This window comes from Pelodiscus sinensis, chromosome 8 (genome assembly GCF_049634645.1).
Source record: "Pelodiscus sinensis isolate JC-2024 chromosome 8, ASM4963464v1, whole genome shotgun sequence".
Taxonomy (NCBI): domain Eukaryota; kingdom Metazoa; phylum Chordata; order Testudines; family Trionychidae; genus Pelodiscus; species Pelodiscus sinensis.
Window position 1 is genome coordinate 40,688,310 of NC_134718.1, and position 19,769 is coordinate 40,708,078.

The window sequence follows — 19,769 nt, forward strand, 5'->3', positions numbered from 1 at the left end:
CTCAAGCACTTAAGTTAAATGGATTGTCAAGCACAGCATGAATTCTGCACTATCCATGAAATAAATAACTTTCTATCATGTGGGTAGTGTAAGATTCATTATCTTAACTATTCCATTCTATGCTTGTATCTAAGTTTTGTAAATGATGTTACTGAATCATCACTTAGCAACTTCAACAGTTTTTTCTAAACAACATTTTTTTCGGGTTTGTAATCTCTTCCAGAATAGCTAGTTTTGAGGCCACTGAAAGAACATTTAAATTAACTTCTTCCCTATGTAACTCTTACAAAATCTCATGGAGTTTGGCTTCATGACTTGCATTTGTGTTCTGCTCCCAGAACATTTATTATAATGATTATTTTCTAGAGTTAAAAAAAAGACAGCTAGATACCCATGGCCTAAAAGTGAATATTTATTAACTGCACGGTCCTATTCTTGAAGGGGCTTGCTTAGTTTGCAGCTTGCTGTGATTGATAGCTGTCCATCTCCAGGAGAGTGTCTAAATTCCACCACACTATCTGTCCTAGTATCTCCTGTTATAACCAAGTCCAGTCCCATTCTCCGAGTGGACCCCAGTCCATGACGTTGGCTTTTAAGGATCCAAGAGTGCAGATTTGGTAGGTTTAGAACCAGAGTTGTGGAGGCTCTGAGTCTCCAAAACTCCCTATTTGCTATCGAGAGAGAGAGATGAAGAAGCACCTCATCAGTCTGGGGGTCTCGGGTCCCACAGAAATCCTATCAGAAAATCCAAGGCCTAGGGGCACCTGATTGATGCCCACCCACTACTGAAGACAGGAAGTGACCCACATGGTGTGTCTGAGGAAATGCATAGACTCTATATTGCTGTTGCACTGGCCTCTGCTCTATGGCCTGCTCTGTGCCCGTCCCCCACAATCTGCATCCTACATTTGCTTCTATTTCCTGATGCTAGATCAAACTGCCTATGTATTGATTCCTAGCAGGATCCAGCTACTAAATCCCATGCTAGATAGTGATTGATCAGTGCTGAGAGCAGAATCAGGGTCCGATACCCTTCTTGGGAAGTGAAACCCTGCAGTCCAGCCACCTAGACCCCAGATCTGGTGTCATAGCCCTTCTAACCCCCCAAGTCACTTAGACAAACCTCCCCTCACCCCCCCCACCCCCCCCGCCACACACACACTCTAGCATCCATTTGGCAGGGGGACCTCTGGTTTTCTGGTAGCACTCTTCAAGGACAGCGTGGCATAAAGCAAGGAAACACAGGCTTAGTGAAGGAATTTCTTATCCATAAATACTTTACACTTAAAGCATGAGAATTAAAGATCTATGGAAAGTAAACAAAAAAACCTCTTATGTACAAGCCTCCTCAGTGTCATCACCAACTGTGTGACTCCTCCTCTTACCTCCACTCTCCACAGCTGGGCCTTCTCTTTCTGGCAATGAAAAGGTTTCCTTGGTTTAGGAAGCATTTCTTTATTTAAAAACAGCCTCTGATACCATTTTTTTGCCGGGGGACTTCTGCTAGGAAACTTCCAGACTCCAAACTGCACTTAAACTTCTGGAAAATGACCAGTATAGACAATAGCATTTCTGATGAGAATCGATGCCTGTGCTGAATGGGGAAAACAGCAGTAGAATACTTACGATAGGTATATAAAGCATTTAACCAATGTATAAAATAGGGTGTTGTATTTCCCACTCGTGGGACACAAAGTACTTCCCCTCTCACCTCAAAAAACCCTCCATGAGTCAGTCACATAGCACTTACACAGTGCATCCAGTGCAACAGGTAAGTATAAGTAAAAGAACATTTATAACAGGAACTAACCAAATATACACAATTACCAGGCTGTGTGTGGTTGACAGCGATTGCAATGGACATACAGACCCGTAAATACTGTAAGGCTGTGTCTACATTGGCACCCTTTTCTGTAAAAGGGATGCTAATGAGACCAGTCGGAATTGCAAATGCCACGGGGGATTTAAATATCCCCTGCGGCATTTGCATGAACATGGCTGCCGCTTTTTTCCTGCTCGGGGTTTTGCCGGAGAAAAGCGCCAGTCTAGACGGGATCTTTCGGAAAATAAAGCCTTTTCCGGAAGATCCCTTATTCCTCTTAAAATCAGGAACTCAATATATAAGATAAAGGTGGTTCCATGTAACTAGGAGAAAGTCGCTAAAATTAATCAGAGATACTCTTCACAATGAACAATTCAGCCAGCTTCACTGGTGAAGATAGAGACACCCATAGTCTCCTATAGACAACCACCTAACCTCAAGATGATTCTTACCAACAACCACAGGACATACCACACTAATACCAACCCTGGTACCTTCCCTTGCAACAAACCCCGTTGCCAGCTTTGTCCACATATTCACTCTGCTGCTACCATTATTGGACCTAACCAAGTGAGTTATAAGATCAAGAACACATATTCCTGCGCATCCAGAAATATAATTTATGCAATCATGTGCCAAAAGTGTCCGTCTGCTATGTACATTGGACAAACGTCTCAGACACTTCGCCAAAGGATCAATGCCCACAAAACAGATATCAGACAGGATCACAAAGAAAAAAGTTTCTTGCCATTTCAACCAGAAAGGACATTGTCTCAAAGACTTGATTACCTGCATCTTGCTACAAAGGCCTTTTAAGACTTCACTTGAAAGAGAATCTTCTGAACTGTCATTCATGCTTAAATTCGACACTTTACACTGAAGTTTGAATAAAGATGCTAATTATCTTACCCATTACAAAGATAACTTCCCCAATTATCACCTCTAATATCATTAGCTCACAGACATTTACCTCCCCCTTCCCCCATTCTCCTTCTGTTCTGGAATTTGATTTGTCCTTTTCATATGTGTTCATTTTTTTAATTGTATCCTTTAGTATATATGGTTGTGACAATTTTCTTCCACTATTTGATCTGAGGAAGTGGGTCTGGCCCACGAAAACTCATCACTTATTAAACCATCTTGTTAGTCTTTTAAGTGCTACATAGTCCTGTTTTTTTTCAGCTACACCAGAGTAACACGGCTATATTTCTATCACTAATTAGATTTGGCTTTCTTTAAGGGTGTGATGGGGCGCCCTTGCCCCGTCCCCTCTCAAAGCCAGCCGCAGCACTCGGGGGCAAGCAGCGCGGCATGCCGAAACCCTGTGGCACATGCTCGAGCAGCCCAGCAGGACGCTTAAAAGTGATGCCGGTACACTCGGAGAGTGAAGCCGGCAGGAACCTGGAAGCAATGGGCGGCCGGCTGTGGAGCAAGGGAGTAGCATCCCAGGAGGTGACAGGGGAAGGTGAGAGAAGCAGAAAGGGAGAGGCAAAGGAGTGCCTGGGGGAGTGGGGCAGGCAGAAGGGAGCCACACCCACTGGGAAGCCTGGAGACAGAACGTGGCCAGAAGGAAACGTGGGGAAAAGCAGAGGTGAGGGTGACAGGGGAGAGACGCCCCGCACAGCGGCTGCCCCAAAGGAGTATTAAGTTTCCCAGGGCCAACAGAAAACACTGGACTGGGGCCTGGTGGAGTGGGCCCGGGCCCCCCTACCCCAAATCCACCAACAGAGACGCATGAAGAGCTAGGCCGAACGCTGGGACTAGCACCAACAGACTATTCAACTCGAGCCTCTGGCTACTCCACCATGGTAGGCTGGGGAACGAAGCAGGAGTTGGGCCCATACACGACAGCTGCCAGTGGGAGGCCCGTGGGAAGGAAAGCGGGCAATCGGGAAAGGTCCTTAGAGCCCTGTAGACCGTGGCCTGCCCGGACGCTGGCAATAAGCCTCATCGCCAGAGATTGGGCCTCGTGACCACCCACAACAGGGCTAGAATAACCTGGGGTGGTGTGCCCCCGCCCATCACGGGAGGGTTCAGCACCCCACAAGCGTTCGCAGGCCACTAGGGCCATTGACGAAGGGTCTAATCCAATTCCCATTTCTTCCAAAAAGGTATTGAATTTGGTCTTAGGAAATGGCCATGAAAATTCAATATTGTCACATTTCCATATGCTCTGGCTTTCATAGAAGATCCTATACCACAACCTTTACTAATCCTCACATGTGCACATAACTAGAATGAAATCTATTAACAAGCCTAAAAGTTTCAGGAGGTAATTTTGTAATGTTATCTAAAATTTTCTCCAGACATAACTTCATGAAAAACTTTATATATATATTCAGGGCTCAAAAATAATGTAATCTACTTGCCTGTGGCGAGTAGATTACAACCAGAAGAGCCAGCACAGAGTGATCTGCACATGAGCAGAACGATCTGCGCATGTGCAGAGCCACGCGAAACCGCACGACTGGCAAGCAGGGCTCGCTGCCACTTAGCGAGCCCTGTGTGTGTGTGTGTATATATATATATATATATATGGGTCCTGGAGGGAAAATAATCTTACTGTAGCATATTTCATTTTAAGGAAAATAATATAAAATGTGTACTCTAAAATAGCAGATAACACTGAGCAATCATCATTTCAGTTCTTGTGTAAGAGTATTGAAAGTAAATGTAAAGAGCAAAATGCAGTATTTAAAATACGATGTATCATAGTATGGTTCATAGTGTCACAAGATACAGTTGAAGTTCTGTCTCTGCTCCCATTACAAGCTATTTTCCAATTTTTATGTACTGAACATTTCACATCTCATTGAGATGAAACTTGACATGCAGTCTCAACAGCCCAGCAAATGGCTTCATTAGAGGTGGGTTTTTTTTTTAAAAAAAAAAACCCCACTTCATAAGCAGATCATACAAATGTGAAATCTAGAGTCCTTTTTTTGGAGAAAGTATATTAAAATGTCTTAAATATTTAAAATTTAGAAAATAACTATTGGATTTCTACTGTAAGATTCAATAAACATTTAGCACATTTTCAAAATAGTTGACAAATATTTACTCAGTGTTGATAATTAATCCACTTCTGAGGCCAGTAGTCAGTATAAATTCATTATAACCATTTTATTGAGACGAAAAATGAGGCAGAAAACTTAAGTGACTCAAGGTCAGAAAAGCAATACAAGTAGGAGTCACTAATAGAATTTCTGTGCTATGAGCCCTGGTCTATATTAGGGAATTATTTTGAAATAACTCCCCCCTCCACCCCCGCCCTTATTTCAAAATAAGTGGTGTGTCCACGCTACCAAGCCTATTGTATCAAAATACCCAGCTGATTATTTTGAAATCTGTATGCCTACTTTCCTTGCGGAATAAGCTTATTTGGAAATAGTTACTTTGAGTGTTATAATTTTGAAATAAATAATTTCCTAATGTAGATATGCCCTGAATCTGTTAGTTGGGAGCTTAACTCATTAGACCATGCTTCTTTTTATGAAATTGTTTTATGGACTAATACTGTAAAGGCAAAGCCCCTCTAAGACCTTAATATGACAACTTGTGAGCCTAATAAATAGGGGACTTTTGTATTAATAAAAAGTTGCCGTGTGCAGTTTCAATTGGACATAGGCAGTAATTACACTATTTAAAAAAAAAAGATGTATTCAAATACACCCTGCTGAAGTGAATAAGGATAATGAATATTTTAGTATGAAAATCAGTGGTTGGGTAAACCATTCGATGCACAAAAAGAGAGACTATTTGTCACAAGATCTCTGATACCGCTGTAGAAGTAGACCTGTTGGGCAAATACTTCTTCATTTTAAATCTTTACTACCAGTTTTTAGTACATGCTTTTGTGCAGCATCTGAACCAATTGACATCCCTCTAGCCTGCTCCCCTTGTATATTATAATCCTTAGCAGAATTCAGGCTAGGCATCCTGTGCAATATAAAAAGGAAATACTTAATAGTCAGAGAGTCTATTTTAATGTCACCACTACTAGATCTGCTGACAAAGGGTATGTCTACACAGCAAAGTTATTTCGAACTAACAGCCCTTATTTCGAAATAACTTTCTTAGCGTCTACACAGCCAAACTGCTATTTTGAAATAGCGGAGCGCTTATTTCAAATTTGGTAAACCTCATTCTACGAGGAATAACGCCAAATTCAAAATAGCTTTTTGAAATAAGTGCTGTGTAGACACTTATTTTGAAATAGAGGGCCTCCGGCCTTCCCAGGGTGCCCTGGTGGCCACTCCAGCCTCAACCAAGAACACTCCTCTTCCTCCCCTCTTCTCTGGAGCCCTTAAAGGGGTAGAATCTGGCCACAGTGCCTGTGCCAGCTCCAAGCCTGCCAGCCCAGAGCCAGCAGTCACTGCCCCTGACCCAGTGGCCCCAAAACATGAGCCAGCAAGCCACTGGCAGCCAACCCTCCACCACTCCCCAGGAGCTGTCTGCCAGCTCCCAGGGCCTGGAGAAGGCAGGCGCCTTCCTGGTCCAGGGTGGAGATCATGAACCTTATACATCCATGATCTCAGCCCTAGACAGAGGAACACGGCCGTCTATGGCAAGATAGCTGCCAGCCTGGCCACCAAAGGCCACATGTGAACTCGGGAGCAGGTTCGCATGAAAATCAAGTTGGTCCGGCGAGACTCCCACTCCTGAGCCCTGAGCTTCCCCTTCCCGTTCTTCCCCATGCTTCACCCTTCCAGCGCCCTCCTCCCAGGTTTCCCCTTCCCCTCTCCCACCCTATCTCTTCCCCTTGCCCGCATCCTTTACCCAATCTCACCAGAGTTTCATTCCCCACCCCACCAGTTTTGTTAAATAAAGACAGTTTGTGTTTATGAAAAAACGTGTATTTCATTTTACATCAGGAAGGGGAGGTGGGGGTAAGTGGAAGGACATGAGGGAGGAATTAAGCACAAGCCACCAGTGGGGCACACCAGGGAGACTGTTAGTGCTCCTCAGGGTGGAAGCTCTTCTGCAGGGCCTCCTGGATACTGATAGCCCACCAATGAACCTCCCGGATGGCAGTCTACAGAAAATGCAGCCAGGCTCACAGCAACGTGTCCAAGAGAAGCACCAGAGTGCTCAGGGGCAGATCTGGCTCCAAGTTGCAGAGTGCTGTGGTGTCCCGAGTGAGGGCAAACAGAGAACGCAGAGACAACATGCTTTGCTGTCCCTCCTCGAGGTAGGCAAACAAGCAGGGAAACCTGAGAACCGGCTGTCCGGGGTGGGGGGGGGGAGGGGAATCCCTTTAAGCACAGGCCTCAGTTAGTCTCAGGCAGCAGCCACACAAAGTAAATCCTGACCAGATGCCCTGCTGGACCTGGTTCCAGCTGGCCTTAAATGCAATTCAGCGTCCAGTGTGGACGCGCTATTTCGAAATAGCAAAACACTATTTCAAAATGGATTTTGTGTGTAGACATGCTATTTCGAAATAAGCTATTTCAAAATAACACGGTAATGTAGACATACCCAAAGTTTCAGCATACTGTCCTAGGCTGATGGGGGTCTGTCCTAGTTTATGTCCATCACATGAAGACTCAGATAACAGTAATAGTGCTAGTGTTGGCTGCCAACCTAAGAAATGGATTGAACACAAAATACCTATTCACTTTTGCTTTTGCAGAGAGAAACATTTGAAGCATAATTTGTAATTACAATCAGTGACTGCAAAGTTCCTTCTGCATTTCCAAAGTCAAACAGAAAGCTGATTCATTCTTTCCTTATAACAAATTTAGTCTTATTGGTTCATTTGGCTCTGTAGGGTGAAAAAAATATTAAAAGACAAGTTATGAAAGATTTACATACAGTCTGTTGCTTATCCAAGCTAACAGCTGGTATAAAAAAACTTTCGCATTTTCAGATGCAGCAATACAAGTTTTCCCTTAATTTGCTGCAGACAGCAACCATATCTGACTTGCAGAGTGAAACAGTGCCAAGTGTGAGATGGAAAAACACTACTAGCATCTCCAGTCTCTGCTTAATTATGCCTTGCTTTTGTATCAACTCTAAAATTGGCAGGTATCTGTTCATTTAATTAAAATATTTACCCCATTTTTAGTCATTAATGGAACCATTGAGTAAGAGCCACACACTCTGGAATAACAGCCTTCTTCCTCCCTTCTGTTCGGGTCACTTCCTATTTAAAGTTCTTCAGACTCTCCTCAGGCCATGTTCCCATCCTATGCAATTTGAATAGATTTTTCAAGTAAGACTGAAACCTACTCCCCTTCTTTATTTCCTGACACCACCAGGAAATCTTCTATGTACCAGAGATATTTCTTGGGGTTGGTGAAGCTTTCACTGTGACCTATGTACAGCTGCAGAGCCAGTGTATGGGAGCCATGGCAGAGGCCAGAAATAGGAATATTCCTAAGTACATTATCAAGTTTAAAGTCAAAATGAACCTAACTCCACAAAACCTCCACCACCTAAAATCTCTACATGTGATGGAGACTCTTAAAAGACATTTCTAAAGAATGTTGATAAGGGAAAACCAAAAAGACTTGAAATTTAAGGGAAAAATTATGGATCAAGTTCTTTGCTAGTCTAATTAATTGTAATTTCCAACATGCATATATTATTATCAAATTGCAGTCAGGCCAATTTCAATTAATAAACTGGATCATTTATTTATTTATTGTATGTTTTTAGAGAAGTTTCATTTTTAAACAAGTACATTTTATTTGTGGGCTTTTAAAAATATTCTGTTGAAGCTATTGGCATATTCCTATGAAAACATTCCAATTTAAGTGAAGCAATAATTTTTCTGTGAATCAAATTTTATTCTAAAAATAGCTAAGGGAAATTTATTTCCTAAGCATTGCTGATGAAAGAATAATGAGCCTTCCATTAGACAACACTTTGTATGCGTATTTTGCTGATACTTCATAGCTGACACATTCTTTGTCCAGCTACAGGCTTGGCCTTATGCCAGGCTTATGCAAACATTTGTAACCAGTTTAAATCCACAGTAGGATGACTGATGTTTTCTCATGTATCTCATAGTGTAAGCTCATATATTTGGCTCTTGACAGATCTGACAGCTGTGGATATCTAGTCCAACCTTGCTTGGTATATCTTTCAGATACTATTCAGTAGACTGTCCAAATTACATCATTTCATTGGAAACTAAGGCAAATTAATGATGTGTTGAAGACAATGTTACAGAAGGGTAGAAAGACCATGCTTAGGAACTGAAGATTGGGGGTTGTTGCCAAAATCAACAAAGAACTGAACTGTAACAACACATAAATCTAATGTTACAATATAAAATGTTCTTTTTTCCAGTTCATTTAAGTTTTATGATAGGCTTACTCTAAACTATGATTGCATTAATAGAAGGTGTGATGGATAGGAGGAGTGCTGGCCAGTACCCAGTGACTGAAGGAATAATCTCAGGTGGTTAGCAGGAGTATTGGCAGAAAGCCACTGGGAAAGACTGTTGAAATTTGAATTGTATATACATACCTAGCTATTTCTTCCTTTGTGTGAGTTCTAAGTTAAGGGCTGGAGGAAGCAATATGCAGTAATCAGAATGACCATGCTTACAAGGAATATTGGGCATGGGAGTACACAGGGCCTTGAAGTACAGACCAGCATGGATAGTGAGTAGAGAGAGGAATGTATGTTTAGTTTGCAATCAAGGTATTTTTCTTTCTTTTGGTTGTTTAGTTAAGCATCTCTGTGTAAAATCCATGTGCTCCGCACCTCCCCCCCATTCACTATATTTAAGCTGTTCCCAGAGATACTATGTTCTTGGTGTTTAATTGATTTTCTTAGTTGCTCTGTAACACCTAGCAACCAAGTATGCTTTATTTAGGAGATCTTTTACTTTTCTTAATAAAATCCCCTTCTTCAAGTCAATGATTTTATTCTTGTGTCCTAGGAGGTCTCTTTGGCTATGTCTAGACTACAGGCTTCTTGCACAAGAAGCTTTTTGCAGAAGAAATCTTCCACAAAAACTTCTTGTGCAAGAGAACATCCACACTGCAAAAGCACATCGAAAAAGCAATACACTTTTGCGCAAGAGAGCGTCAAGACTGCCTGGATGCTCTCTCACAAGTAAGCAGTCACTGCTATGGACAGAATGGCCACCAGAGCACTTGTGCTTTTCCTCTTCCCTCTTCTTGCGCAAAAAAATCCCTCTTGCCCATCCATACACACCTTTTTTTGCTAAAGGAGTTATTCCTCATAGAATGAGGAATACCTAAACTGGAAAAAACCCTCTGTTTTTTTCATTTTACTTGCACAAAAATGCACTTGAGGTGTGGACACTCTGTGAGCTTTTATGCAAAAATGGCTGGTTTTGCACAAAAACTTTGTAGTGTAGACCTAGCCTCTGTGTGCCTGCCTAGACTGGGAGGTCAGCTATCAAAGACACAGTTTGTTTTCTGTTTTTTCTTTTGTTTCTTTTTTCAAGCTCTCTCGTGGCAGAAGAGCTTAGGGTACCCCTGGGGAAGGAATTCATGTGTTGCTTCCTGGTTTTTCAGGGTTCTTAATCACTTGATGGTAGCAGCCTATCCTCCAGAGTCAGTGCATCTGTAATTCTGGGGAGGTGTGTGGTTTTTGTTTGTTTTGTATTTTTGTAAGCGGAGTCTATATAGGCAAGATATTTGAGGTCTTTTGCGGGCCCCCACTTTCTCCACTCAGTGCCAGAGTGGTAGGGAACAGCCCTGACAGAAGATGATAAATATGAATGGGTTTTTCCTAGAAAAGACTTTGTTCCACAGTTGTGTTTAGACTTTCATATGAAGGATCATTTCTCCTTATTACTTTATCTCATTAATGCTACTGTTTAGTACCTATTTCCCTTATTTTACTATACAAAAAAATAGGTAATCTTACAAAAGACTTAATTGATTTTTTTCTTTGCCTTATTCAAACTAATATCCTACTACACAAGTACTTCTCATTGGCTGTGTCTTGATTGGCATGATTTTCTGGAAATGCTTTTAACTGAAAGGTTTTCTGTTAAAAGCCTTTTCGGAACAGAGCGTCTAGATTGGCACGGATGCTTTTCTGCAAAAGCACTTTTTGCAGAAAAGCGTCTGTGCCAATCTAGACGCGCTTTTCCACAAAAAAGCCCCGATCACCATTTTCGCGATCGGGGCTTTTTTGCGCAAAACAAATGTGAGCTGTCTACACTGGCCCTTTTGCGCAAAAGGGACTTTTGCCTGAACGGGAGCAGAATAGTATTTCTGCAAGAAGCACTGATTTCTTACAGTAGGAAGTCAGTGCTTTGTGGAAATTCAAGCGGCCAATGTAGACAGCTGGCAAGCTTTTCCGGAAAAGTGGCTGATTTTCTGGAAAATTGGCCAGTCTAGACACAGCCATTGTGTAAAGCATTACTCACCACGATTACAGGAATATCAGTCTGACCCTCAGTACTTTCCCAAACTAAGTTGAAACGTATTATACAAAATACAGGCAGTCCCCGGGTTACATACAAGATAGGGACTGTAGGTTTGTTCTTAAGTTGAATTTGTATGTAAGTCAGAATTGGTACATAATGTAGGGGAAACTCTAGCCAAACATTTCTCCAGAGCTCAGTTTGATTCTCCCACACCTCATTTCCCTCAGTCCTTTATTCTCAAGCTGAGATGTCTGCTGAGAAAAGCCGCTCCGCGTCTCCCTGGTCTGCTGGGGGAAAGCAGCTAGTGCGGGGTTGCCTCACCCCGTTTGTAAGTAGGGATCTGATGTAAGTCGGATCCATGTAACTCGGGGATGGCCTGTAGATAAATATTTATTTGTAGAATAGCAGGACACACAACATAATAAGTACTGTTCACCTACAGATGAAAACAAAATCCCTGCTCTGAAGAGCTCACAATCACTGTACAATTACACCAAAACAACTTTGCTGCAAGAGGCATTTGAAAACCTTTTACAAGCAGATGGAAAATCTCAGATTCAGTTACTTTAGCTGCAGTTTAACAAGGTATCATCTTTTAAAAACTTAATCCTAATACTATCCCATAGCCAAAAATCCACATACTTGATTTACACATTCAGTAGTATTGGCTGCTAAAAGATACAATAAAAAGGAATTCAGTTAAAATGCAGCTAATACCACAATGGTTTATTTCATTTAGTTTATCTGTACAATAAGCTAGGTTCATTGAAATAACAGTCTTTGAATTTTTACTAACAGAAAAAACTTGTCAAAATCCTGTGGGGCAGGAAGGGGGCTCTGGAGACTTGAGAAGGTGCGGAAGGGACATGGGGTATTGGAAGGGGTCTCTGAGACTTGAAGGGGACAGGGGGAGGCATTTAGAGATGTCGGGAGATAACAGAGGTCTGTTAGTATGTAGCTCATCTCACTATATTAAAAAAAATTCCCTGAAGAATGGCAGTGACATCATCACATCATCTGTGTCCTTCTGCCTGCCTCCACCTCCGTCCTCAGCCCTCCCGCTCTGGAGATGGGGAGCCATGTGGCCTCCTTCCTCCCCCTCCCATGCATGCCCCCTCTGCCATCTCTGCCAGTGACTGCTGGCTCTGGGCTGGCAGGCTTGGAGCTGGCAGAGGCACTGTGGCCAGAGTCTACCCCTTTAAGGGCTCCAGGGAGGTGGGGAGGGAGAGGAGTTTTCTTGGTTGTGCCCAGCGTGGCCACCAGAGCACCCTGGAAAGGGCTGGAGGCCCCCTATTTCAAAATAAGTATCTACACAGCACTTATTTCGAAATAGCAGCTTCAAAATTGGCGTTATTCCTCGTGGAATTAAGTTTACCAATTTCAAAATAGCTCTCCACTATTTCGATTTAATTTCAAAATCGCAGTTTGGCTGTGTAGATGCTAGTAAAGTTATTTTGAAATAACGGCCGTTATTTCGAAATAACTTTGCTGTGTAGACATACCCTAGGAAAAGAGAAATAAGAGAGTTAGATCATGTCTACATTAACACTTATGTTAGAAAAACTTTTATCAATTGTGTATGAAAAATATCCTCTTCCCTTCACCTTTTCCCCAGAAGCAACATAAGTTTGGCCAGTGTAAGTGCTCACGTGCACAGCGCTATGTCAGCAGATGCTCTCCTGCAGGCAAAGCTAATGCTGCTGCTTGAGCTGGCTTTTTATATGTTGGTGGGAGAGTTTTCTCCTTTCAGCATAATGCTGCTACATGAGTGATTTTACAGCAACAAAGCTGTATCAGCATGTGTAAACGTGGCCTTAGTTAAAAGGTTAAAGCAGGTAAATGATAACTCATTTGTGTGTGTCAGTCTTGGATTTAAAAAATAATAGAAGCTGCTGTAATGTGCAAGCTCTATGTATGCTTTAGGTTGGCTCAAGCTAAACAGCCAGGCTATGTCTACACTGCAGTTTTTTGCACAAAAACAGCTGGTTTTGAACAAAAAGTTACAGAGCGTCTACACTGCACACGTGTTCTTGCTCAAGAACATTTACAGTAAAGTGTCAGAAGAGAGCTTCTTGCGGAAGACCTCTGACGCTTCGTATGAGGAATAAGCCTTCCTGTACAAGAGCTCTTGCGCAAGAAGGCAGTGTGGATGGGCAGTAGGGAGTTTTTGTGCAAGAACTGGCCTTCAGGAAAAAACGCAGATGGCCACTTGGAATCTCTGTACCAGCAATCACAGCTCACTAGTTCTTGCTTGCCGGTCCCCCCGTAAAGGCGCAGGCGCCCTGCTGAAGCCACGTCGCAGCAGAAGCACATTCAGCAGCTCCATCACACAGCTCTGCGTGCTGCAGCTCCAAAGGCATGTCTGCCCCTGAGTCACCACGAGAGCCTGCACCCCCATTCCAGGAGCCAGGCTCCCAGCAGGCCCAGAGGGGCACAAAGCGTCATGCCCCATGCTGGTCTGGTGCTGAGGTGGAGGCCCTCCTGGACCTGTGGGGGCAGGAGGACACCCTCTAAAACCCCCGGTCCCCGGCGCTGGAATGCTGACATCTTTGGCCGCATGGCCCAGGCGCTGGCTGAGCAGGGCCACCTGGCCTGGACCCTGGAACAGGTCTGGGCCAAAGTCAAGGAGCTGCGCCTGGCTTACGTCAGGGCTAGTGAGCACAGGGGGCAGGAGCCGACAGCTGCCCCCACTACGAACACTTGCACGCCCTCCTGGGGGACACGGGGGCTGAAGGGCCATCGCCAGTGGTGGACACCAGACCATGCATCTCAGTTGTCAGGCCGCCTAACCTGTAAGAGGAGGGCAACCTGACCACCGCATCTGAGGAGGAGGGAGAGGACTGCACATATACCATCACCCTCACCCTCAACCTGGAGCCAGTGCCCAGCAACTGGGACGTCTCCCGGGCCTTGTCGGAGACTGGCGACGGATCCTCCAGTGAGTGTAGTGGTTCTCACTTGCAAGGGTAGGAGAGATGGGTGCCCGTGAGGGTGGGAGGGGCAGTGTGGGGCCAGATCAGGCACAGAGCCATCTCTGACTCCATGGCACAACAGGAAAAGCACAAGTACCCAAAGGCACTAAGGCAAAAGCTGTGGTGTCCAAAGAGGCTCAGGGCAACCACAACAAGCACTGCTATAGCTTTCAGTCCCTACAAGAGGTCCCAAAGCACGCAGCAGCAGAGAAACGGCTGTCCAGGGAGATCCCTTTAAGCATGTCTCTCAGCGGGGCTACGGCACCCACCCGCAGAAGGTCCTGGTGACCTTTTGCCCTCTCCACAGTGGTTCCGAGGTGGAGGTATCTGCGCAAGAGTGTCCCACCAGTGTACTCTTGCACAAAAAGTTCTTGCGCAAGAATCCAGCAGTGTAGACATAGCCCCAGAGATCCCTGAAATCCAGGCAGCATACTGATAACAATTTTGTAAAGGTTTTTTTATTCCCCAACCTTCCCCCCCAGAGTTTAAGCTGATGGGACAAGGTTCTGTGCATATTTTCTCATTATGGTTGTGGGGAGGGTGCTCAACAAAGTCTTTTATCCATGTACTCTGCAAAGGCTTGCCTGGTGTCCCCAAACCTTCCTTTGTTTGAGAGGTAAACTAGCATTTCATAGTTGGCAATTCTTCTCTCCTGACTGCAGGGGGTTATGGTTTTAGATCAAACACTTAAATATTATCTTATACCATGGATACAGCTGTAAGTGGGGTTAATGCATGCATCAGTTCACAAGCATTTCATAAAATCTAATTGCGAAACACAGTCTTACAAATCTGCTACCTATTTTAACAATACTAACACATAGGTGAGCCAGACTGGTTTCCAGCTATTCATTTGTCAATGTTAATAGAATCCTAGAGACCTTGGAAGGAGTAGGCATGTAGACTGTCAACTTCATAATCACGTAGCCCCAATCCGAATCAGAACTCAGGTAAGCTAGGTATTATATGAACACATTTTAGAATCATTTAGCCCTAAGGAGCTTAATTAAATGAAGCTTAAAACTTCTTGGCTACGTCTAGACTACATCCCTTTTTCATAAAAGGGATTTAAATTAGACGTATCTCAATTGCTAATGAAGCGGGGATTTAAACCTCCCCCGCTTCATTAGCATAAAAATGGCTGCTGCTTTTTTTCCGCCCAGAGCTTTGTCGGAAAAAAGTGCCAGTCTAGATGCTGATCTTGTGGAAAATAAAGCCTTTTCCTTTAAGGGGAGATTTAAATCCCCTTTTCATTAGCAATTGCGATACGTCTAATTTACATCCCTTTTACAAAAAAGGGATGTAGTATAGACGTAGCCCTTGTGTTTTGAAAAGAGAGTGGCAGAATTTGTGTCTGAAATTAATTAGTTGCAGGTCAGTGGAGTGGAGAGTCAGTTTTATGGTTAGTCAAACTAGCTTTGATTGGAACATACAAATTATCAGACTGGATCAGCCCTGAGTCCCATTTAATACAGTACTTTGTCTCAGGGGGGTATGTCTACACTACAGCGCTAATTCGAACGAACTTAGTTCGAATTAGTTAATTCGAACTAAGCTAATTCGAACTAACGCATCCAGACTAAAAAACTAGTTCGAACTAGTGTTTTGCTAATTCGAACTAGCTTGTCCACAGAGTGGACCCTGAACCGGGGTTAAGGATGGCCGGAAGCAGTGCCGGCAGGGCATCAGATGAGGACTTAGAGCGTGGAGCTGCTGTCTCAGGCTAGCCGAGGGCTGTGCTTAAAGGGACCCAACCCCCACCCCGGACAGACAGTTCTCAGGGGTGCCCCGCTTGCAAAGCAGTCCTGGCTTGGATTGCCCGGAGTACCCACACTGGGCACATCACAGCACTCGGCCATCAGACCAGCTGCACTTGCCGCAGGCTGCCATCTGGGGAGAGGGAGCAATCGGGGGGCTGCAGGAGAGCTTCCACCCCCAGAAGCCCGCAGAGCCACCCCAGGCCTCCCCATTGGGAGCTCGTACCCCATTCCTCCCTCACCTCCTTCCACTTACCCTTCCCTAGCCCCCCTTCCTGATGTACAAAATAAAGGACACGTGTGTTCAAAAATAGAATCTCTCTTTACTGGAACAAAACTGGGGGAGACTGGGAAAAAGAGGTGGGAGAGGGGAAGAGAGAGGGTGGGAGAGGGGAGGGCAACTACAATGATGAGGGGTTTGGAACAGGTCCCATATGAAGAGAGGCTAAAGAGACTAGGACTTTTCAGCATAGAAAAGAGGAGATGGAGGGGGGATATGATAGAGGTCTATAAAAGCATGAGTGGGGTGGAGAGGGTGCATCCAGAAAAATTCTTCATTAGTTCCCATAATAGAAGGACTAGAGGACACCAAAGGAAAGGAATGGGTAGCAGGCTTCAAACTAGTAACAGAAAGTTCTTCTTCACAAAGCAAAGAGTCAACCTGTGGAACTCCTTGCTGCAGGAGGCTGTGAAGGCTAGAACTAGAACAGAGTTTAAAGAGAAGTGAGATAAAGTGATGGAGGTTGGGTCCATGGAGTGGTATTAGTCAGAGGGTAGGAGTGGTGTCCCTGCCCAAAGTTTGTGGAAGGCTGGAGAGGGATGGCGCAAGACAAATGGCTTGGTCACTGTCGTCGGTCCATCTCCTCCAGGGTCCCTAGGGTTGGCCGCTGTCGGCAGACAGGCTACTGGGCTAGATGGACCTTTGGTCTGACCCAGTACGGCCATTGTAAGCTCAGGGTTGGGGGTCTCAGTGGACCACCTTGATTTTCATGCACACCTGCTCCTGGGTGGCCAGGCTGGCAGCTCTCCTGCCCTAGACGGCCACTTTCCTGTGCCTAGTGCGGAGGTCGGGGACGAGGTCCACGATGTCCGCACTAAACCAGGCGGGTGCCCGCCTCTTGCGGTCCCGGGCAAGCTCCCGTGAGCCGCCAGCCTGGTCCCGGGAAGAGGGGGAGGGCTGGGGGGCATCGGGTGGCTGGCTCGAGCCGTGCCAGGTGCAGGGTCTGCTGGCTGGGTGCTGGCAGGCTTGCACCTGGCACAGGCACCGTAGCCAGCCCGTGCCCCTTTAAGGGGTCCGGGGCCAGGAGGGGGGCAATAGAGTTTCCCTGGTGTTGGCCAGAGTGGCCACCAGGGAAAGCTGGGGAGTGCTAGCCTCCCACTAGTTCGAATTAAGGGGCTACACACCCCTTAATTCGAACTAGTAAGTTCAAACTAGGCTTAGTCCTCGTAAAATGAGGTTTACCTAGTTCGAACTAAGCGCTCCGCTAGTTCGAATTAAGTTTGAACTAGCGGAGCGCTTGTGTAGCGCCTATCAAAGTTAATTCAAACTAACGTCCGTTAGTTTGAATTAACTTTGTAGTGTAGACATACCCGGACAGTGGCTGGTATCAGCTGCTTCTGAAGACCCCTGCAGTAGGCAGCTGAATGGTAATATGTGTCCTCTCTTTCAGGGAAGTCCCTGTGGGAAGGGAGTCAAGAGCACTTAGGACTCTTGTGCAGAATCCTGGCTGGTTGGAAATGAGTTCTTTGCCATGCAATAAGAGTTCTTTACCTTTGCTGAGGCTCTCTAGGAACCCACTGCTCAGACTACTGCCTGTCATGTTGACCAACATTTTTTCATAGTTCCTTTGTACTCCTACCATCTGTCTGTCCATCTGTTCTCTATGGTCTTACAGTGCAAAACTTTTGTTTCTTGAATGCTAGTCATGGTACAAACACAGATCAATGGGTGTCCTCTAGCCTGATGAGGGCTCCTGGTTATTACAATAATATATATAAATAATAGTAAATTTTGTTTATAGTCATGACTCCCTGTAGCTTAAGCCAGTGAAGCTCTCTATGGAAGCACTTTTCCACTTTCACAAGTGGAGGAAATAGAAAGCTCTTTCACCATTGGGGTGACATTTTATATCCCATGGAGGAGAGGAGAGGGGGGAAATCAGCCATACACAGGAGAACATTTTCAGAATTTTCAATAGATCATCTTATTACTTTACTATACTCTCTCTTAACACAATGTTGTAATATTGATGGGGTATCTTTTCCTATAAACCTTTTAAAATGCGATAGGCAGATTGAGACTCTTTATTCCAACCCATAGGAAGCAATATCCCCCAAAAAAGAGAAACTAATTTCTCAGTGAACAGTAGTTCCATGATACCCTATCAAAGTTATTTTCTGAATGTAGTGATACGTCCTCATTGTTCTTCATGGAGCAGGTCTACAAGTAAGACATCAAAAAGTCTTCAGATAATACATCTTATAAGCAGTATGCCAATTTATAACCGAGAACAGTATTGTTTTAGCCTACTTGTAAATCATTTTAAGACATTTAGACTACGCCTAGACTGGCATGATTTTCCGCAAATGCTTTTAACGGAAAAGTTTTCCATTAAAAGCATTTGTGGAAAAGAGCATCTACATTGGCACGGACGCTTTTCTGCAAAGCAATTTTTGCAGAAAAGCGTCCATGCCAATCTAGATACGCTTATGCGCAAAAAAGCCCTGATCGCCATTTCAGCCATCGGGGCTTTTTTGCGCAAAACAGTACTGTGCTGTCTACACTGGCCTTCTTGCGCAAATGATTTGCACAAGAGGGCTTTTGCCCGAATGGGAGCAGCATAGTATTTCTGCAAGAAGCACTGATTTCTTACAGTAGGAAGTCAGTGTTCTTGTGGAAATTCAAGCGACCAGTGTAGACAGCTGTCAAGTTTTTCCACAAAATCAGCTTCTTTTGCGGAAAAACTTGCCCGTCTAGACACAGCCTTAGATTATGTGCTTGTTGAATAGGAAAAAGAAAATAAACTCTAAAAAGTATCTTTTTCATATAAATATCACTCTTAAGACACTATATATAATTACACATTTTTGATGTATCACAGATAACATAATAGGAGAATTTAAAACTGTTTTAAGAAACAAATATAAGAAATAGTTACTTTACTGAAATATTTACTAATTACTCAAACTTAATGTATATTAAAATGGAAAATATTTGCTAGAAGTACATTATTAAAATCATTGAAGTTCAATCCACCTAAAGCTTTTATACCCTTTTACATTTGTCATCACATCCTGCCTTACTTTCAGATCCATCTATAAGAAGATCTTCCGCAACTGTATGACAAATAACTTATTACTATGGACAAATCTAACCCCCCTAGTGTTGGACTGGTGGTGTGTTCAACAAGATAATATGCCCAGAATATTTCTTTGGCTATACAGTATTGACAACATTTTAGCCTGGAATTGCATAGACCAGATTACTGGAGCCGCAATCATGAATCTAAAATGCTAATGCCACACTTCTGGTGCAGAGTGAATAGATGGCTGCTACATTCATTTTGTGCACCTGTTATAACTTTTTGTTTAGTTCTTTCCTCTGTGTACTCCGTTGATACTAAATTCACATTAGTACAGATAAGGGGAGATTCACAAGAGAAATAATCTGAGTTCTTTACAGCATGGGAGTTTCAAAGCATAGTGTTTCACTGTTTGAATAAAGTTGTATTCCTATATCCAAACATTCACCTTGCAACACCTGTCCAGCCATCATCACATCCACCTGATCTGATATTCTAACTATGTACTATTCTATGTCATGAATAGAATTATTACAGTAATATTCAACAGTAGAA